The sequence below is a fragment of the Agelaius phoeniceus genome, chromosome 2, assembly GCF_051311805.1.
Source record: "Agelaius phoeniceus isolate bAgePho1 chromosome 2, bAgePho1.hap1, whole genome shotgun sequence".
NCBI lineage: Eukaryota > Metazoa > Chordata > Aves > Passeriformes > Icteridae > Agelaius > Agelaius phoeniceus.
In genome coordinates, this window is record NC_135266.1 from 33,787,388 (window position 1) to 33,803,403 (window position 16,016).

The 16,016-nt window shown below is 42.6% G+C and overlaps 1 protein-coding gene across 4 annotated transcripts in view; it reads right to left on the minus strand.

The window, feature by feature from the left end:
• The window catches only part of CYFIP1 (cytoplasmic FMR1 interacting protein 1), a 76,519-nt gene extending 66,566 nt beyond the window's left edge, over positions 1 to 9,953 (minus strand). The window contains exon 1 of one of the 4 annotated variants that reach the window (XM_077173463.1): positions 9,718 to 9,953. The gene's annotated coding sequence lies outside the window, so the exon portion shown is untranslated. Of the gene's footprint in view, positions 1 to 9,635 lie in introns of all 4 variants that reach the window. The other 3 variants (XM_077173461.1, XM_077173462.1, XM_054628555.2) reach the window with 3 other exon arrangements.
• Positions 9,954 to 16,016: the final 6,063 nt, after the last annotated feature.

Consider the following 16,016-nt stretch of genomic DNA (forward strand, 5'->3'; position numbering starts at 1 on the left):
ATAATTTTACTATTATGAAAATGTGATTAAATATTCAGTGTAATGTTCCTACTCAATCTAAACCATGAGATTCCAATCACAAAGGACCCTTGTAATAGAAAGAGAACAAAAAGAATGGATTTTTTCTTCCAAGAACAGCACAGTAATTACAAAAATATTCATTTTTATTTCAAACCTCCGAGATCTCTCTCAAAACCTCCTTTTTAGTTCTATTTTAATTAAATTTTGAACACCTCAGCCATTCAACTGCTGACCTATCAATTCAGACTGAGAAGAAAATATTTTACACCCTGATAGCTAAAGCACTTCAGAGAACAGCAACACGATGGATTTTCTCTGTTAGAATGCTTTTTTCTGTGCTCTGGACAGGACAATCTGCCTTTTTGCCATGCAGATCAGCCTAAGATGTTCCTTTTGGGACCGGAGCTCCTTTCCGTTCCTAAGCAACAGATTTGCATAAGCTGAAGGAGCAAAGAAAAATGCTTTTCACATCATTTACTGGCCTGCCTGATTAAAGTAAAAGACAGAAGAAAGCAAACAGCAGCTGACAGTCCTTTGTGCAACAGATTTGACATACTGTTAAGCTTTCAAAAATACATCTGCAAACGGAATTTAAAAACACGCTTAATATGTGAAAAAGAGAAAAAAAATTCCAGCACTGTATTACCCCATCCAAACATCATAGCAAGTCCCAGAAGAATGGCCATATAATAGAAACGATTAATTTAGTATCAGACTCCTACAGGGTGATGTGGCTCACAATAACTGCAGGCTTCCAAAAGCAGGCACGGACTGGGGGAAGGAAGAACATGAGGCTAATAGCATGGGAGGAAATTTTTTTTTCTTTAATTTTTTTTTCTTTTTAGCAAATCTCAGCTTCCTAAATTAAAAGCTCTTTGTGTTCAGTCACATGTGAATTTTTCATGCAATCCACACTGTTACCTGTCCAGCTTCTGCCTCCTGCAGGGAAACATCCCAGCAAGCAATCCCCATGCCTTCCATCTCTTTATCCAAGCAATGCCTGTGCTATGATTGTGCAAGCCAGGTTCAAGTGCTCAGTGATACACCAGTCTTATCACCTGGAAAACTCAATTCTGGGCAGTATCAGTAGGCAACAGCAGCACCATTAATGCAACATAAAAGCCACACTTCAGTGAGTCAGTACAGTTCCTCCCACAGGATAACCAAGGTCAGAAGGACAGCCCTGCTAAGGATGCTGTCATGGAGCTGAAATGGCTTGCTGACACACTGACCACCAGGACTCAGAGAACAATTAGTTATGCTTGTCAAGTAACTTCCCTTTCACTATCCTGGATGAATTCAAGCACTTTCCAATAAAAGGAAGGTCTGGCACTCTACTATCATCACAGCAGATTAGGAATGGGGGTGTTTTGGGCTCTTTGAATGAAGCCTAGACCAAAACTGGTGGGTGATGGTAGTCCAGAACTGCCTTTCCTGAAGCCTGCCACCCTGTGTGTGTCTACTAATGACTCCTCTTTACAGCACCAGTAACAAAATAACTATAGAACACAGTGCAACCTCAGCACTCCTGTACCATAGCACCTGGCTGGAGTCACTCTATTTTTGCTAGCAAGGCACCACAAGAGTGGATTTATCTTTTCCTGCTCTGTTAGCAGCCAGCAGGAGCACATGGATGAGCACATACTAATTCTACAGCAGCAGCAGCTGCAGTGGATGATGATGAGGCAGCAAGTAACAACCAGGTATTTCAAAGGGCAGCCTGGCCAGTACCATGCATCTGCAGCAGCATTCCACATCTTGAAACTTCAGAACAGAGATACAACTTCCTGATGTCAAAATACAGGGTGGAAATGCTATCCCTCTGCAGGAAGCTCGAGTGGAGGATGCACACACTTCAAAAATGAAAAATTAATTTTTTCATTCCACTTATTTAAGAATCCATTGCAATGGCATGGGAGAAGCCTAAGCCTCTAAAATTTGCTCCAAAAGTATCCCACTTAGATGAACAAGGAGGGAGGGCCTGTCTCTGAAGTTTGTCCTGCTGCATGCAACCCCCCTCTGCAATGGCACTTGGGTTACAAGAATTCACAGAGGTGTTTTGTTTGGTTTGCTTTATCTGTGAACCAAAGTCTGAAGCCCAAGATAAGTCACAAATGTTTAAAAAAAAATCTGCTGTTGATGGGGCTAGATGGCTGAGAGGGTTTGTGCTGGTTTACTAATTAATTCTCACAGAACTGAGTTAGCTCTGAGTGAACTAACTAATGTACAGAATGAACTCCCTTCTGCAATATTTGGCCTCTCTTCAGACTGCAATGAAGCTAGAGATTTAAGCATTGTTTCATTCTAGGTTAGGTGTGCTGAGATCTGTCTTGCTACACTGACTTGCCTTACCCTATTAATATTCTCTGGTATTACACCTTTGAATTGCACCATTTCACCTTCCTGACCAACCCCCTCACCTTCTCTTTTTTGCATTCTTTTCCTCTCACCCAGTTCACTCCTCCACACCCCTTTTTAATCTTCTCAGTTTGCTGCCATTTTTGCATTCTGCTGAGCTGCTCTCTCCTGCAGCTGTTCTCCACAAGCATTTCTTCTGTACTTGTTCCTGCTCCTGCTGCTGCACGGCTGGTAGGAAGCAAAGCTGCACAGCAGTGCTTTGGAGCAGACTGAATTTTAGCACAGAAGCACAGCACTTACAGCATGTGAAAACTACAACTACACTTGTGAAAAGCTCTCTCACTTCTTAGCAAAGGTAACACTCCCACTGTGAACGCTCTGCAAAGAATGGGAAAGTGAGCAGCAAAAGCAATAATCACCCCAGAAAGGAGAAAGGAAAGCAAGTTCACACGGGATGAGCCTGGCATGGCTGAAGATGAAGTCTTCCATCACAGACTGCTCACACCTGCTCAGCATGGTTTCCTTGGCTGCCCTTTGTGTCTGGTGTGCACAGAGTGCTGGTACTGTAATCAAAAAGGGCACACCTGTGTAGGTGGGCTGAAAGGAGCTGGGGACGGGGGAACTGAGCATCCCAGTGGATGGAGGATGGTCATGTTACAGGTACAAGAGATGAGCCTCAAAGATGGAGAGAAAGACAAGAGTCTGGAGGCTTCAGGTTTCCATCTAAGCAACAACACAACCCCTCAGCCTTAGACAAACTGTTTATTTGGACTCATAGAATGACTTTGTTGAAAGGAACCATAAAGACCACACAGTTCATCCTCCCTGCCATCAGCAGGGACGCCTTCCACCAGACCAGGTTGCTCAAGGCCCCATCCAATCTGGTCTTCAACAGAGATAGGGCACCCACAGCCTCTCTGGGCAATATGTTCCAGTGCCTCACCACCCTCACAGTCAGGAATTTCTTCCCTATCTTTTAGCTAAATTTCATCTCTTTCAGTTTGAACCCATTACTCCTTGTCCTATCACTACAGTTCTTGATAAAGCATGTGAGTTCTGCACTTTTATTTCACAAGAATGGAGAGAAGTAAAGAAAAAACAACACTGTTTTCTCAGGGGAGGGGAGGACAGCACTCTCTTCCTTAGCCCAGTTACATAGATGGCTGCTCCAGGGTCAGTCTTACAGCTTCTCAGGGGAATCTGCCTGGCACCACCCCTGCCTGTGGAAGGACACCCACCCCACCACTGCTGGGGGCAGCTCCCAGGTCCCCCTTGCACGGTGCCTCTGCATTTCGCATCCAGCTCCATCTTACAGCTTATGCCCCCCAGTGACACAACAGGCATTCATTACACCCAGTGGGGTTTTTGCAATGCAAGCCTGCAGCTGAAGCTCTGGCTTCAGCATTGCCTTATTTTGAGTTAATAGGGCTAGAGTTAAGGGCTTTAATAAAAATGACTCTGAAAGACAGGCTGTCTGCTGTCATTCCCACTCCTTCTCTATACCTGTAGGTACTTGGTAAGTCAACAATACAATACTCTCCACTTTCAGTCAAAAAAGATCACACAGCTTCATCTGAAAAGTAAGTTGGAAGATATTTTAGACAAATTTGTACTATCCATGCTTAAAACTAGCTTTTTATTTATTATCTATAAATAATAATAATGTACAATTATTATTATAAATAAAAATAATGTACAATTTTGCAAAATTACAGGATTTTAAAAGAAACCAATTTTAAAAAACGAAACCAACAGGCTTCAGATGCTGTTAAAAATCTACCATTATGTGCATTTCTGTGAGGAGAGAGTGAATCAGACAAGAAGTAAATAACGGTTTAATAGTTCTCTTAAAAAAACTAAAGAAATAGTACATGACTGAGTAGAAAACAATAAATAAATTTTAGTTTCTTAAGCTCTCTTTTTCCTCAGAAAGAGCTCATCATCTGTAGTATTTTATACAAGAAAATACACAATCTCAGTGAAAATTCATCCAAAGCATTACTTCAGGTATCATCTGACAAGCATTCACATCTATCTTGACCCGTGTGTCTTGACAGTTTGCCTGAACTTCACACTCAGAATCCATAATTCAGTGTCCTCTCCTTATTGATTTTATATCACTGAAACCACTTAAAATAATTAGAGGTATCCTGAAAGAAGGCTACAAATAGCTTCAGGTCAACAGCATTTTTTTTCCTGCCAACAAAGCATCCATGTCCCTGTCAGAATTAAAGTATTTTAAACTGAAGTACAACACTAACATATTTTTATCTAAACCCTGGAAACAAATCTGTTGTATAGGTGTAGAGCATAAAGTAAGCATCTCCAAAAGTACCTTGTGTCATTTGCACAGCTGGAATCACTGCTTAGCATGTCAACTTTTGAGACTTATGTCCTAACATCAAACCACAGTACTGGCATTTGTTTCTAAAACCGAAAGCACCATTTAATTTTTCTTTTACTTTAGAATAAAGTAATTTGTAAGAACATTACTGAGACTCAACCCTGCTAATCATTTGCAGAGAGTGTCATCTTGTAAGCACAAGTCTACACACTGACTGAATTCTTAAGATGCCTTTCAGTGGAGGGAGAGGAGGGGGGGATGGCATTTTTTTCCACCAAATGAGCAATTACTGGATTTAAAAAGTTTGTTTGTCACTCTATTACCTCCTGACCAACAGTGACGGAAAAGAGACCTGCAAAAACCAACCATGTGAAAGACAGACTGTTAAACTGAGAACATCTCACAGAATATGGCTCAGGCAAAGAGAAATCCTACAAGTTCACCCCACAAATAACCACTTTGTCAGCTGGGAGCACTCACAAACTGGGAAAAGGAGGGCACCAGGCCTGCTGCCCTGGCATTTACCTCTGATGAAAGCAAGAACAGAAGCACCAATTCCATATGTGTTACCTGACTACTTGAATAAGAAAAGCTTTAGTCAAGTTAACAGGTAGAACATCCACTCTTGTGGAGGACACTCACTTTAAGCCCTGCCCAGTCCAGAGCACCTGTCCTGGCAACACGCCCACAGAGAACCACAGAACAACCACCCAGTCAAAGAACTACCATGTTCACTTTTACTTCTCTGTAGTCATTGAGAAGAGTACAGCAGGGACCTCATCACAGCTTGGCTAAGAGGGCTGCAAATCCACACTAGACCAAGCTGGCTGAGTCCACACAGCGCGTGCCTGGCAGGCAGAGAGTGTAGCAGTGAAGGGATTCCCACCCTGAGAGTACTCCTGAGCTCACCATCAGACTGATGCCCTGCTGGGGTCCCTTCCAGCAGGAGCAGAGGTCTGGCAGAATGAAACACCTACACAAAATGTGGGGAAGGGATAGAGCAGCAGGACACAAGTGCTGCTCCTCAGGAGCAGGGACCACCACCATCTCCCAGCTGGGAAGGCTTGGAGAGATGGGCTCCCTCTCCAACACCCAGAGCCAGATCTGTGCTCAGCTCGGCTGCCCACAACCTTAAATCACCTCTCCCACAATGGTCTTTCTGCAGAAAGGCTACACAGATATAAATTCACTTGATATTTGCTGATGCTCAGCCTGAGGGAAAGGGGGTTTCTTCTGAGATGGCAAATGCCTGATGATTATTTGTGCCATACCAACCTTTACCACAACTCCAATTTTTACAGTTTAAGTCCAAGATAGCCACTTTTCTCCCAAAACACTGAAGTGTGTGAATACAGGATTTTCTTCACAAACATTTGTGAGTGCACATACATTTACAGACATAACAGAGCCATACAGTAAACACACAGAGAAAAATCTTTCAAGTCTTATGAAGAAAACATGCTTCAGGATTTCTGCCAGTGTGTTTACAAGAGATAAGGAGCTACCCAAAATATCTTACAACATTTTTGGTGCCAAGAGATAGAAAGATTAACTACTGTTTTGCAACCTCTGTCTTCTTGTAGCAAGACCCATCAATGCATCAGACATTATTTTTACCACCAGAAAGGCAGTGATGTGGATTAATGGAATTACGTTTTAACAAAGCAAATCAATAGGCACTCTGTTATCAGCATTACACAGCAAAGTGTGCCCCCGAGCCCTACTAATGTCAGCTTCTAAGGACAGACGTGCAGGAAAGAACAATCCTGAACTGACATATGTAGCTTAAAATATAAAGCACCATCACCAAGCTCTTTGTGAGTTTTTGTAGGTATACAGTCATATTTCACAATGTTGAAATGTCCTTCTTTCGTTTTACTGTCTCAGCTCTGCATAAAAACCAGGACATGGATAGGCACCTTTTATTTGTTGTATATACAAATAACAATGTAGCCAAAAAGTAGCAAGATGACCTTCAAGAGTAAAGTCTGCCAGAGGCCACTTGTAACAAGGTATATTTTCTACAGATCAGAAATTTACAAATCTGTTACATTTACTCCTCCCTCTTCGCCTCCATCCCTGGGAACACGAAATGAATCCCAATCCCACACGAACGGATGGATCCACCTCGAACCACTTCAGTGGCCACTCACGCCTGGGCTGTGCCACACTCCTGCAGCATCCCCAGGTAAACAAGCACCTACCCTGGCTCAAGCATAATTGCTTATTAAGTTGGGGCTTGCCACAGTAGCTGCAGTTATTTAAAAATGTATAAACAGTGGAAATTCAGAAAGGCACACAGCCACTGTTCCAAGCAGTGAAGTCAATCGCACAGCTGACTTCCAGCTCAGCAAGGTAAAACTTGCTGCCCAGCATTCAAGTTTACTTTACTTGTTGGTACAGCAACAAGTAAACCAAGGAACCACTTGAAGAACTTGCCCAGAGAACATAGGGCAAAAACTGTAAAATGAAACCCACTTGATATGCACATAAAGGCATGGAAATTACATTAAAATTAATTTTCTCTTGTATAGCATTGCAAGCAGTTCTAGCAGCTTTCAGGCCAGAGCATGAATACAACTGTTCTCACAAATAATGAGCTTTGTGGGGATTTTTTGTTCCATCTTTTTGCTCCAACCTTGCAGCTCAATTCAAACCACTCTGAATTTTCCACCTCAACCTCAATATCTTGGAAAACTTCAAAAAACAAACTTTAAAATAAAAATCAAATTATTCTGACAATAGGGTTATGGCAAGGTTTTTAAACCTACCCTCAGGAACAAGCCACCTTCCAAGACAATTCTCTGCCAGAATGAATAAACAAAGCACTAACCAAAACTTAAGGAGTGTATCAGACAAATATCTAACATGGAACACAGAGCTAGAACAGATTCCTGGTAATTACTTAATTATGCTACAAAGTCAGCATAATGGACCAAGAGAATCTCTTGGTTTAAGCCCAGAGGACAATTTCCATCTAAGGCTAACTGAAGAAACAAGAATTTTGTTAATGAATACTTTGAATATTACAGGTGCATCACTAAAGCACTATGAGCTTTTTTATAAGTCACACATTCAGAAGTTAAAACTGAAAAGTCTGAATTGTTTGTGAAACATTCCCTTTCTTATAACATATATATTTTTTAAAAAAATTTAAACAACTTAGACAATTTGGCTCCATTTAAGTTTGAATGTTGTGATATCTATTATGTGAGAAATTTTTAATTAGCAGAGCTGAGCACACCACTCCATTCAAACAGCACTCCACTCTCAGCATCATGACCCTCAAAAGAAACTGCCAAACCCAAGACCTGTAAACAAAACCAAGTCTTTCAAGAGGGGATGTTGGGGGATGGGGCTATTTGGGTGCTTTGCTAAGACTCAGAGAGATTTATTCTCAGAATATATAAACAAGCTGACAACCTGAAAACCAAAGTACATTAGAAATATTCCATCAAGTACATAGTCCCTATTAAAAAAAAAAAAATCTAAGCTGCCACAAAGAAAGATGTACAGTTTTTAGAGGGCAAGTCAAGCAAGCTTTGATGATACTGGGGTAAAGCCTTCCCAATGCTGTACAGACTTCTTCCAAATTCCTCCTCCTCCCTCCTGGCAGCTACAGAGACAACTGGCTGCCTACACCAGCCAGACTTCACAGACCAGTTGCCTGGGAAAGCTTAAAGAGTCTTTTATAGTCGAACAGGAGAAACTTCGTTTAAAAAAAGTTTAAAAAAAAGTTTTTTAGAGGTAAAAGTGGGACTCAAATGAAGTCAAGAGTCAGAACTTAAGTAAGGAGCAACAATGCTTTTTCTATCACATAGCTCAGACATTCTCTGAGCATAAAACAGTTTAAGTACAATTAATAAAAACATAATTCAGACATTGCTGAATTGCACTACAATATTATTATAAATTCAGTTTTGAAGAAAACACTACCACACAACACTGCATATGTACATGTTCAGTAAGCTTATTATAATAAAGTTATGCCAAATAAGTAACTGGAATGCAATAAGGACTGGAGTCCTCATTAGCCTAAGCTTTCCATTTCCCACAGTTTACAGAAAAGCCTGGTATGACCTTCTAATTAAGAAGAAATTCCTCCAGCTAGCTTTCCTCCTCCTCCAATACACGCTCTCCAGCTAGCACTTCAGGCAGACTGACTGCATCCCACAAAGACAACTTCCTCCCAACAGCCTTGCTGGCACAAACAACCATTTACATGTCGAAATGCTACTTCAACCTGCCATCAACAGCACGGGAATAAAAATCAAGGCAATGAGAGCCTACTGAAAGGCAAAGTATTAGCAGAGATGTTGATGAACTACAGGAATACTCAGAGAGATGAAGTGCAAGTCTGTCTTCACCTTTGCTCATTAGAGAGGAGGGATGGGGTGGCAGACCCTCCGTCTGGGGATTTTCAAGCTTACAGTGCTGCTGCCATTACAGCATACTTATTTTTATAGGATAATTCTCAAGTTCCTCATGAGGGAGTTATTCCACGTCCTTAGACAGACACTCCAGATCACCTCCTTCCTCTCAAGAGGGAGACGAACCTGCATAGAGCTTTTTACTATTTTTTTTTCCCCATCTAGCCCACTCCAAGACAGCCTAGGAGGCAGAACTCTGACCCCTCGAGTGCTGAGACACACGGGCCACGCACGACAGAGAACAATCTACATCTTACCCCCAGAAACAAAAACCAAGAACGGCTTTTCGGCGCCCACCGCTGAGGGACCCAGCCCGCCTGAGGGCAGGGCCGCCCGCCCGTGGCTCCGCACGGCCCTTCCCGCTCCGCCCCGGGCACCGCCCGAGCAGCGGGACCCCCGCGGCACCTCCCAGCTCCGGGGAGCCCCAGACACCGAGGGGGGGATGAGCCCACCCCAAATAAGAGTACGGAGCTCACGGTTACCGGCGAGACGGGCGCGGCGGGGGCGCGGACCCGCAGATGAAGCGCCCGAATCGGGGGGAGGGCCCCGGGAAGCGCAGCTCACCCGCTCTCCGCCGGCTCCCGGGAGCGGCGCTGCCCGGCGGCGGGAGGAGCCCGTCCGTCTGTCCGTCTGTCCCGCCGCCCGGGGGCTCCGCTCGGCCCGGCCGCCGAGGGTCGCGTCGGCCCGGCGGCTCCGCTCCTGGGCCGCGCCTGGCAGGGAGTTTCCTGTCTGAGTCACTTCAGCCGGGAGTTGCGCAGGGAAACACCCTTCCTGCCGCTCCAGCTCCTCCTCCTCATCCCAAACCTGCCGCCCCTTCCCGCCCCCGGCAGGCTCCGGCCCCGGCTCCTCCTCCTCCTCCCGGGGAGCCGGGAGTAATCCCGGAGCTGCCGCAGGCGGCGGAGCTGCGTCCGGGACCGGCGCTTTGCCTCTCGGAACACAAATCTACGCCCAGAACAACCGTGCCCACTCGTACGAACCCCGCACAGTGCCATCCAGTGCCCGCCCCAGCACCACCGCAGGGAAAACCAGCGCCACAGGGACAGGTCAGCGCCGGGGCTTCCCACTTCGCAACTTCGCCGGCATGGCGAGGGAAAAACACCAGCCGTAAGGATGAAAAACCTAACCTTTAACCATCAAAAGGGATCCAGTGGGAAACCCCTTTAAACATCCTGCAGAGGGTGCTCATGTCTGTGATTTTGTATCCGAAATAACCGCACTTCATTAAAATCAAAACCATAAAAACCAGGCCGGTTTGGCAGCCTCCCACTTGAACTTTTCTGTAAATGACACCAAACATATGTACATTCTCATTTTAAAGTTTTCTTACTTTTTTCATGCAGTGTTCTCCCATTGAAGTTCAGCTTTACTTATTTGCTCAAGATTCCATCTAATGAACTTGACACTGCACCACAAACTCAAACTGACCATTCTTTTTCACGGAGGTTTGTCAAGATTGCTCTTTCCAGGCACTGTTTTATGGCAGAAAGAATCCACAAACTACTCCACATAGGGAACAGCCACCTGAGAGCATGGGAACTTCCAAACAATTTTTCATCAAAGCCTTATATTTGCTTATATTTGTCTGCTTTAAGTTGCATCCAACATTTTATTTACTTTTGAAAACCCTCTCTATAATCCAATCAAACTGCACACTGTTGCCATAGCAAGCACTTCTAAGTCTCTGTTTTCAACAGCTGTTCAGGGGACACTGTGCTATTAATGATTTTTGTGCTGAGAACAGAATAATTTGTCCTTTACTTCAATTATCGGTTGTTGGGTTTTTCCCAAAAAGTTTGCACTGCCTCAAGTTTCTTTAAATAACCATTTTGTAATAGCATCTACAAGAATGCCTGTGAAGAGTGGGGATAAGGTGCTAGACCCCCAGTTTTCATTATTTTAAATATGATCTAATCCAATTATTCCACCCTTTCCATGTCATCAAGAATTTCCACAGCTTGTGGAGAAGTTATGCATCATTGCAAAATGTTATTATTAGCATTTCATCATATCACAGAGACATCTTCATAGCCATGTTTTTTTCCAAGTACTGCAACATAGTCTTTTCTATGGAACAATTAATTTTCTAAGACATGGCTGCTATTCTTCTCTGTCTGTGTATATTAATGAACATTTTGAGTGCATATACCAAATGAATTCATTTCGATTCCTTTCAACCATCACAGTTCTTTATCAGCCTAACTTCTTAACCCAGCTTAAGCAAAAGTGTAAAATACAACCAGAGCTGGATGCTTCCATTTCCAAAGTGATACCTGATTGTCTCCAGTGCCATCCATGCTATGCCCTTTTCTGCAAATTCTGTGTGGGACAAGGAGCTTGATTAGGTAAATTACTCATCTTTGTAAAGCAGGATTAGTTTTGTTTCCTTGTCCTGAGCAAGTGCAAATTCAGAACAGCCTTGTTAATGCAACCCCTCAGCCTACATCAGCCATGAGACATCTGTTACCAGGCCACAACAGAGCAGCAAGGATGGCAAAGTCGAATGCTCCCCATGAGATCTGATCAACAGCAGCTGGCCCCCACATGGGCAATACTTCATAGCCTGCCAGTCTGTCCCAAGCGAGACCACCACTGTGGCTCCCCTACTTGCTGACAGCCAGCTGGTGCCAGGAGCAGCTGCTCTGTATCAAAGCAAGACTGCCAACCAGCACCATCCTGTCCAGGAAACAACAGCTTGTCACAAGGATTGGCTGATGCCCCAGATCTTGCCATCTCCATCTAAATAACTGAGTGGGGAAAGTAGCTGCTTCCCCACTGATGGGGCAATCTGCTTTTTATTAGCATTCCTATACATAAGATCATACAAAAAAAGTAGATGATGGTACATAGCTACTCAAGATCTATGTCGGTTTTTTCTATTATTTGATGTAGGAATTACACAACAATCACTTTTTGCCTTCTGAATTGTCTATGGTTTCATGTAACGTGATTTGCCTATCAGAACCATTTTAAGTGAGCCCACAGAATACCATTCCAGTTGCCTGATTTAATTCTGTAATGCCTCAACTCCCTGCTCTTTCCACTTTGGTGGAACTTAAGCAGTGCAATGACAGTACTTGATTAAAGATGTTCAGCAGGTCTCCATGAGCTGCTTCTCCCTCTACTGGTATTTGTCCTTCTCAATTATCCCTACCACACTGAACACAGGCCTCCTAGCTAGAGAGACATGTATCTACATATTCCCAATCAAGCCACTAACCGATATCCTAGCCTCTGGAAATTAGGTGTGGTTTTTATCAGGCCAGACTTAGGGCAGTTTGAGATCCTTTCTTGGGTGGAATTGATTTTAACCCATGCCTGTCAACAATCTTCAGGAATATCTGCAACAGTAACATATCCTTGTCTTGGCAAATTATGCACGCTGTACCTAAACCACACAAGTATCAGATAATATGGTAGTAACAAGCTTAACGCAATTGTCTGAAGACTGGATTTGCCTTTGATCAAGGCACCATGCTACAGGACACCCACAGGTCTACTTCCTGAATTCCAGCTAATTTCACTTTATTTTTACTTTTCCTTTAACCATTTATCCAAAGGCAATGAAGGAATCTTTTTCAAGAGCCCACAGGATTACACTGAAGAGTTTCATTCCACAGCAGCCACAGGACTCAACAGAAGTCCTGTGGTTCTGCCACTGGATGTCTACTATGTCACAGATGGTGATGTTACTCTCTGGTTTTGCAGATATTTTGGTGTTTAAGCTTAACAATACATCTAGCTATTCATTTAATTTTTCTTACCTTCATGACTTCAGAGATTTTTCATCCTCATAAAGATCACAGGAAATTGTCTTGATTTGACACAGAAAGGTATTTATAAAATCACGGTATGCAATGGTCCCAATGACCTCAAGGACAGGACATCATACAAGAAAATAGGTAATTGTCTATAAATCAATTTAAAAATTAAATCCAACTTCTGGCAACATATCAGCCACTTGTGCATACTCTGAAGAACTGGACAAGATTTTTCACACCAGAAGTCAGCACAGACTTGGTACTGTACGTGGCAAAAGGTTTAAAGCTCAACAAGGCTACAAAAATATAAGGTTCCACACTGCATACAGTAACACATTATTTCAGCTCTCAGGAGATAGGCACTTATGAAGAGGACACAGCACTTGCAAGAGCTTAAGCAGAAGAGACCAAGCATAAAGCAGCATCTCAGAGGTCTCAATGAGCAAAGTGAGAACCTGACCCACAGCAGGAAGCCTACACCAGCTACCTAAACACAAAACTCCTATTAGGAGTCCTCCACTTCACAAGCCCTTACACAAATGCAGTGATCTGGTCACTCATACCTACCTTTAATTCCAGGAAAAGCCAGATTCCTACCCCCAAGTGCCCATGTCCTGCCAAGAGCACAGCTGACAACAGCAGGTGTGCTGCTTGTTCATAAATACTCATTAGCATACAATGACACCTGCAGCTCTCTGGTTCCCATTTCCCTCCTAGAGCTGAGTGACACCATCTGAAATGGATCTGAGCAAGCAGGGTTCCCTACTTCTGCTTTCCAGCTCTCTGAAACACTAGACCAAGGTTTTATTGTAAACTTATAGGGATTTAACTCTATATGTGTGTACAATGGGCCTGTCTCCCCTCACCCTGCCTTCCAAGGCTGCTGCACATCGTGCTGCCAAACCACACCAGAGCCCACCCAATGTCCCTGACAGACATTACCACACATTAAAATCTTTCTTGATTCCATTACAAATTACTTTGCTCATGTAGGACATCAGTGCAAAAATCAAGTCATTAAAATCTTTCTTGATTCCATTACAAATTACATTCACTTTGCTCATGTAGGACATCAGTGCAGAAATCAAGGCATGTATGTTAGGCAATTCAGCCCCCTCACTCTTCCCCCCAGCCCTGCCCCTCTATCCCTGGGAACTTCATTTGCTCTCTAGGCCCTCAGACCTGTGATCCTGTGCAGCCTTTCCAGCACTAAATGCACGGTGCAGCAACAAGACACTACAGCAGCCAGCAAATATCAATGCAATCAGTGAGGAAAGGTTTGTCTCTAAGTGTGCAAAGTGGCACAAGAGGAAAGCTGAAAAACTTGAAAATCTTTAGTTAGTAAGATTAAAAAGCATGTCAGAGGAATTTTTTTCTCTATTTTTAATCAGCCTGTAATATAGTACTGCTATCTTTAATCCATGCTCCCATGGAAACTATCCGATCAATGACTGGTTGCTAACTTTTTTTATATCAAGAGTTTGACACAACCAAAGGTCCTCAAGCATCTAGAGATTAATTAGGGGTTATTAAAACTAAAGAGCAAAGAAGGTACTGGAGAATTTACTGAATCACTGCTAAAATGTGGCCTAGAGATAACAGAACCCCACAGGCAAAAACAAAGGAGAAGAAAGAAAAGTAACAAGTCAAATAAGGACTTCTATGCTGCAACTTTGTTAAAACTGCATCCAGAAGTTAAGGAGAACAAAGAAAGGTAGAAATGAAATTGTGACAGCATCCAATAATAGAGTGTGTTCTTTCCAAAGAATTTTATACCCCTTAGAAGCTTAGAAAATTCTGTTTCTACATTCTTTGCTGAGTGTTTTATGCTTTGCTTTAGCTAAACTTGGCAATTCACAAAACAATAGGCTATGACAGAAGTCTTTTGGATCTATACACACATGGAATAGATTATACCTTTCCTAACGTCTCCAAAATTGCTTACTTGAAATTCCAGAAGAGCAAGTAAAGCATATTCAAATGTTGTGTCTCCTCTAACAAAGAGGAAAAGTATCCAAAAGTTAAGATTCAAATAAATTCAGAAATAACTGACAAAAACAGGAATGTGAAAACAAGGTAAAAAAACATCCAGAAGGAATGCATTCAGGACAGAATCCAAGAAACAACAGTTCTGTAAAGAAAACAGAAAATGTTACAAGGAAATCTGAGTTAATATATAGTTAAGATACTCCATATCTCACATAAACCCCATTTTTTCTCCAAACAGGTAAAACACCATTTTAACAACTGCCAGGGGACTGATGGAAAGGTCCTGGTGGCATCACAGGGCATGCACACTAAAAGATAGGACTTGCCTTTTTTTCTGTGGCTCTGAAGAAAAAGGAATGCCATAAGACTGACTCATTGAAGGGAATTTGTCAGCCAAGTAGTACTGACACACAAAAAGTTAAACACTGAGGATGTCCATGACTAGAATCAGTAAACGTTTCCAGAGCCAGACTTTCCACTCTGGTTTTGTGATGAGAGATGAGCAAACTTGGAAGCTGGCTGAATAAACAGTGTGCAGGCATCACTTGTCTACAAAGTGCACAGAAGTCTCTCTGCAGAATGCAACATTAATGTCTAAGCAGGAAATTGGGTGAAACAGCAAAATCTTTCACTTACACGGGGTTGTTCACATAAAGTAAGTAAAATGGGCAAAGGGATTTACTAGGAATTGTTGTTTCAACCACATGAAGGATTGAAGGATTTTTTTTCTCCCACATCTAGCTAATATTATCCAAGGTAAGGCTATGAAAAATAGAAATTTCATTGAAGGTAATCTCTGTATAGGAAGCAGAAATAAAGCAACCACATTAGATAGTTCAAAAGCACAGAGTACAAGACGTAAGTGCTGAAATTCCAAGCATGTCTTTTAAAACTCTCAGTATGCTACTCAATTTTACTCTGACTAAGAAAGTTACTAAGCAATGCACTGTCTCTGCTAGCAATAAATAAATAATCTGGAATCTTAAATGAGAACAAGTCATGGTAAACTAGAAGCACAAATTACTTTTGTTAATAGGTATCCAGCTAGCACAAAAAAATCCACTTGGAAAAGTGTGTCATGTGGTAGCAAAGGACAATACAAACATACTGTTCTCT